This window comes from Hipposideros armiger, unplaced genomic scaffold (assembly GCF_001890085.2).
Source record: "Hipposideros armiger isolate ML-2016 unplaced genomic scaffold, ASM189008v1 scaffold_1457, whole genome shotgun sequence".
Taxonomy (NCBI): domain Eukaryota; kingdom Metazoa; phylum Chordata; class Mammalia; order Chiroptera; family Hipposideridae; genus Hipposideros; species Hipposideros armiger.
Genome location: NW_017732807.1, coordinates 176,411 through 183,152, shown reverse-complemented (window position 1 = coordinate 183,152; position 6,742 = coordinate 176,411).

Genomic DNA, 6,742 nt, shown 5'->3' with positions numbered 1-6,742 from the left:
AAGTCCTATCTACCTTCCTGAGACTTTCCCTGGTGCTTTCCCTCCCCTCAGCCTTTCACTCCTCATCCCTATCTTCCCTGACGTCTTGGACCCGAGCTTCTCTGCTTAACTGGTGCTTTTCCCGCTCTCTACCCCCTCTGCACCTCAGCTGAAGACACAGAGGGCTCCACACAACTGGGCATGCCTAATAACCAGCGAAGGCTTGGGCTGCAAGAAGAAAGCGTTTGCACCTCTGCGCTCCCCTCCCCTCTGCAGCTGACTCCTGCCAGTCAGGCGATCCGACGTGCAGCTCGGCCCAATGAGAGCCCGCGGCCTTCGCGGAGCCCCCGCCTCTCATGGCCCTACCGCCAATGAGTGGTAGGTAGAGGTGGGACGTATCCTGTTCCCGCCTCTCCAGTTAAGGCCGCTTATGTGAGCCGGGACTGCGCGAGCAAGGGACGACGGAAGGGACGGGCAGGTGTGGGCGCTGGGCCGTGCAGCCCGACGGCTGGAGTCGCAGGTGCTCGGTGCATGGGCCAGTGAGGACGCGCAGAGATCCCCTCGCCGCGGCGCAGGCGGAGCAGCGCGGGAGCCAGGCACTGCCCGGCGACCCTGCGTCCGAGCGAGCGGAACCTTGCGCTTCGCCCGGGGACTGTCCGAAGTCCGCGCTATGGAAGAGGAGAAATATTTGCCTGAGCTGATGGCAGAGAAAGATAGCCTGGATCCATCTTTTGTGCATGCATCGCGCCTTTTGGCGGAAGGTAGGACTTGCCCCCCACAGATGGGCACAAACCCCTGGCTGCCCATCTCACCCGCGGCTTGGTTAAGGGGAGTGAAGTTGGGGAGGGATGCCTCTCTCCTTTGCAGAAACTGTCCCCCTGAAGATGCTCGCGGACAGAGCATCGGAGCTGGGGCGGACAGAGCCTGTTCTTGGAGCGGCAGCAATGCTCCTTCTCTACGTCTTAATTTGGGGGAAGATCAAAGCTAGGCGATCTAATGACAGTGGTGATGTGACCTGTTAGGATCATTGATAGAGAAACCATAAAGTGTAACGCGGTTCACAGGGGTATTTTCACTTCGCAGAGGGAAGGGAAATCAGTTTAGAAGTAAATGATCATCAATGTAGTGTTTTAAGAGCTTCTTAGTTACATATCAGCATTTTTTTTGTCCGCATTTGAGAAGTAATTTTGTTACCCTTTAGTCTAATTACAGTCTTTCCTATGGAAAGTCTTAGAATTAACCTAGATTAAACTATGCATGTTCTTCTATGTTTGTCAGTGTGGCAGAGGCTAAAGCACTTACCAATTTATTTGAAGTGTGATGACTGGGCTTCTCCGCGAGTTACTGGTCCCTGGGAATGCTCCACAATTGATCAACTGTTTTACCAAGTGTGCATTTTCTTTTGTGTACCTGTAGTGTTAATAGAGATTTCATCCCCAGAGGAACATATGTCTTGTCTTTTGCATGGCTTTGAAAGGTTGTTTAAACACACACACACACACACACACACACACACACAAACTTCTGTATGATAGAAATATTAACCAAATTACATCACTTATCTTGAAATAATGCCTTTGGGCTGCTAAAGATTTTCATGATATCTGTAGTAACATATACATGCCTTAAAAGAAACCTCGAGATTTTTTATTTTTTTTGATGAATCCTTCATTAATAATGAATTGCTTCATCATCAAATTGACTACAATGCAGTTTTGTAGCGTAGGTGATTATGGGCTTAATCTATAGTAAAACTAAAAGTGACAACTTCCTCTTCCTCAGCCCTTCTGCATTAAAAGAAGTGTTTTCTTTTTTGAGACTTAGTTGTACATGGAGGGAAAAATTCTGATCCTCCATGTATGATTCAAATATGCATTATGTCTTTCAATATTTTATTGATGGATTATTATTTATAACAAAAATAATGTGTAGGTGTTTTTCCACTTTTGCATACTAAACAATTAAGAAAAGATTTCAAAATATTGAACGTGTGAAACAGCAAACTATTTTTCAAGGAACAAGTTGGCTTTGTGGATTACTTGGGAAGATAAAATGTAATTATGCTTACTACTTTCTTGGTTATTGAATTAAAGCAAGTAGAAATTAAAGTCAAAAAGTAAAGTCAATTAAAAAATTAAACTCTCCCTCTATCAGAAAAATTAAGATAACTACATAAAAATAATAGGAGCATTGAAAATTAGTGAGTTAATAAATGCTTAGGATTGTTCAAAATGATTAAAAATGCAAGTATGCCTTCTCAAATTGCTTACTTCCATATATTTTCCAGAAGTATCTTCATTTAGCTGTTAATATCCTTAAAATGAAAAAATATATATTACAAAAGGATGATTTTCTCTAACCTGCTCATTGGAGTTCTCTTTGGGACAGCAGGCTCAGTGTTAATTCACCTTTCACTAATGAGAGTTAGTGTACTTTTGAAACTGCCACGCTAAAAAAATGCATGTGAGAAAGTCTTAATGGAGTGCAGAGTATTTCTGTGGCTGACAAAATAGTCAAGAGAAGGCTGTGCACCTGGTTCTTGAACATTTTATCCTTCCTAGGAACTTGATTTCTTGATACTTAGTAACATGTTCAGATCTACCCTGTAATTTAATTTTTTCCCAGTAGGGGGAGGCATGTCCTGCTTTTGTAAAGCCTTAGGAGGCAAAGCTCCTAAATAGAGAGAAAATATCTAAGTAAGAAACAAAGAGAGATGTCCAAATTTCAGAGAAATCGTAATGAGGAAAAGAGAATGGAAGAGGGGATGATAAAATCCTTGAAGTATATAAAGAGATGCAAAAAGATGCATGAGGTTTAAATTATTATAATTCTCATTACCTGAGGCTCTTTATGTGTGCTTATTAAAGAGTGTGAGGTGAGTATCCTTTGGACTCTTTAATAAATCTTGATGTACATTTTACATTATAGATCTTTCATTGTGTTTTCAAAGGCCGTTTGCTAAGATTTCCAGGTTTGGGTTCACATCTTTATAGGAGAGTATTGTTGAGATGATTTTACTTCTCATGCCTGGAAATGCACTGATTCAAGGCAGTGGCTATAAATAAACCTGACATAGATATTCATTTGGAAGGAAGGTGCACACTGAAGTACATTTCAGTCAGTACTGTGCAGACAGTCTCAAGACTGAGTGAGTAATAAAAATGATCCAGATGATTCAGATCTTCAGAATGATTTTTCCGGAAGCTTATATACGTATACTGGAGTGCCAAAAAAATGTATACACATGACTTGTATTCATCTTTTGTTATCGGTATTTATTATTACAATTTTAATACAGTTTTTTCCTTTCTTAAAATGAGTATACATTTTTTTGCCACCCTCTGTATGTATATATGTGTATGTGTGTGTGTGTGTGTATGTGTGTGTGTATACATACATATATACATACATATATACAATATATATGCAGTGATATAAACCAATAAGCTTTCACAGTGATTTGTTTTGCTTTTGCTTTTTTGATTGGTGATACATGCAACTTAGTGCTCTATTGTGACTATTTTGTTTAGAATTGAAGACTGTGGTGTTAAAAGTACTAGTGTGTTGGTAATTTTGTTTTTGTGGTTTGTTTTATTTCAGTTGTTGCTGCTGTGTGTATCAGTAGGAATGATTCTGAGAAAGCTAATGGAAGAGCCCAAACATTTTTATGAATTTGATTGTTACTTAGAAAAGATCTTGAATAGTATGGTTTAAAGAGTGTTTATACTATGTTTGATAGTATAATTTTCCTCCTGTGATTGTAATATTGTTTAATTATCCATTTGTTATGGAAGGTGTTTTTGAATATGATGAAACAGCAAACTCAGCATGATCCTTAAAGTTCTACTCAGCCTCTGAATTTGCTTGCCAGATGAAATTAGATGAGGTTATTTATATCTATGCTACTTCTGGTAAGTGCACTAAACTGTGAATCCAGATACCTGGACTTTAATTCCATTTATGCCCAAAGTGAATCTTCGTAAGGTTTCCTTCCCTGGACCCAGTTTCCTTGTCTCACAAGTTAAGGAGTTGGACTAGATGATCTATACGTTTCTCTGTAATTCTAATTACTGCTGATGCAAAGGAATTGTATTTGTGTTTTCAGAACACCAAAATCAATGGCTGAAACTTTTTTATTCCTTCCTACTTTAATGATTAATAATACATTTATTGTACTATAATGTAATTTGACGCATATACATTATTTTGGGCACTGAGGACAGATTTATGTTCTTAAATCTATTAAACTATTATGAAGGTTTGGGGCTACAAATGTATATACATGGAAATATTCTTGTTTGCTGTCAAGCATGCCTGTCTACTGACAGACAAAAATCTGTTCAAATTTATAGATTCAAATATGGTGATTCTGTACATTTAGGAGGGTTAATAAATTCTTGTCCAACTGAGAGTATTTCGGGTGCTTTGGTTGGCAAGACTTCGTAACCTGAATTCTTCACAAATATTGGTAGATTCAGCATTGTTTTGGTTGACTCATCATATGATGAAGTAAAATATTGCCAAATGTCCCAACAGTTGAAATGTTTTGTTTTTGTTTTATTTTAGAAACTCTAGGTGCTACTTTCAAATTTTGTTGAAAAGCTTGGCCGTCCATCTAGGATTGGCCTCCATGTTTGCAGATATAGATGAATTTTTAATACTACAAGAGAAACCGGAATTAACATTTATCACAAATACTGATTTTTGTGACTTTACCACATTTAGATTCTCAGTAAGCAGCATTTATTTTAGATTGTGTTCCTTAAAATATTTCCCATTAATCAACTTAAGGAAAGATATTGGTATAATATCTAAAATCAGCTCCTGATAAAAAGTGGTACTCATATGACTTTTTCTTTAATGTAATTTCTTTTTTTTTCCTCCCAATATATTTGGCATAATCTTATTTATGTTTCTTCAATAAAAAACAAAATTGTCAGAAAAACTGAATTCCGGGTATCTTTGATCTGCAATTAAAACACATTTACAAGATCATGGGAAAATTCTGCTTCAGCAAATAAAATACTACTTGGGACAGAGTGTTGACATTTCTGCTTACTATAAATTATAGGACATGTCATTTATTTCCTTTCTGATTCTCAGTTTTTTCATCTGTAAAACAGACAAATTAACATCTACTAGGCATGGTTCCTTTAAGGTAAAAAAATGTTGTGTGTGATAATATAAGCAATATTTTATATAAATAGAATTTTTTATTCAAATATAGCAAAAACATAAGCAGAAATTATACAACCATGAGATGGTGCTTTTAAGATTTTCCGTAACATTTTAATAGCATTTGTGAACTTGACCTCAACTTGAAGCTTGGTTTTGTAAGAAAATAAGCACTGCCTTTGAATCACTGCTCAGTGAAATTTGAACTCGTAAACCAAATCATGAAATACATTGTCTTATGAAAAATGATTCCAATGAGGGTTTTTAAAATATCATGTTCCCTTAATCAATAGTTACTTGTCAGTGTTTTACCTGAGCTTGATCAGCTCTGGTTCTGTGTCTGTAAGGGTAATTCCAAGCCTCCTTAGGCCTCTTCATAAACCCATATGTGTCCTTTACTCTTGGCAGCTGATTTAATACTGTTTTCTTGGTGGAAATAGATATATCTTTTCTGACATTCTTTAACCCCCTGCCACCTAAAAACTTCCTATTGCCTTTCATCCCCAGAGGGTGAAATGTATTTTTTGTTCAAGGCTGATTTGTTCACCCATATCCTTAACTCTCTAATGCTCATCATCTCCCCAGACTGGATCTGTTATACCCTTTTCTTCGGTATCTCCCACTTCTTCTCCATCTACTCTTTCCTTGTAGCAGCCTGTTGCCATGATCTAACCTGAATAACTTTTTAAGAAAATTAGCATACTCGTTCCACTTGCCAAAAGTAATAAAAACAATCTCTCTTGACGCTTATCCTCTTTTGTTTCCTTCAAGCTTTCGATAATATTAGTCTCTATTAGCTGCCTCACTTTCTCAATTACCTCTTCAAAACTCTTAAGGATGACCTCTGTCCTCATCATTTCCCTAAAATCAGCGACCCTAGTGACAGAATCATCTCCCAATTGCCAAATCCAATAACATTTTTCTGACCTCTCATCAGGCCTCTCAGGTGTACTTTCCACACTTGATCGTTTTCCAATGTTTTGGCTTCTCCTTTGGCTCCCAAACACTACACGCTATTGGTTTTACTCCTCTCTCTTTCTTACTTAACCCTTACCTGAATCCTCCATCCCTCTCCGCCCCACCTGAACACACCCTGTGCTATCAGAGTGATTTTTTCAAAATCGAAGTGTGACCATGTCAGACTTTTAATAACATTTTCTGTTAGCAGGCCTCCTCTGACACCATGTCGGCAGAGGGAGAGTGGACGCCACTCTGATACTTCCAGATGGAGCGGAAGTCCAGGCTCTCCACCAGGCCTCCATCGACACCACTCTGTCCAGAAGGGGGAGGAACACCTTGTCACTGCTCCTTATGTGGCCTCTAGTGACACCAAGAGGAGTGGGAAGGCCTCAGTCCTGCTGGCACAGGCAGAAAGTTTCAGCAGAAATGAGATTTCTGATCCCTCGCTGGCTTGAGGGAGAAGGGTGTCTTGTTCATAATGTTAGAAACCCAGGATCTCCATGTAGGCTCCATTGCTGCTGTAGGAGGCCTCCTTACTGTGGGTGGAAATGAAATCCCTACTCCCCATTCTGTCTTCTCTGATTCCACTCAGGAAAAGGGTGCTTCTTTACACAGGGTGAGGTTGGCA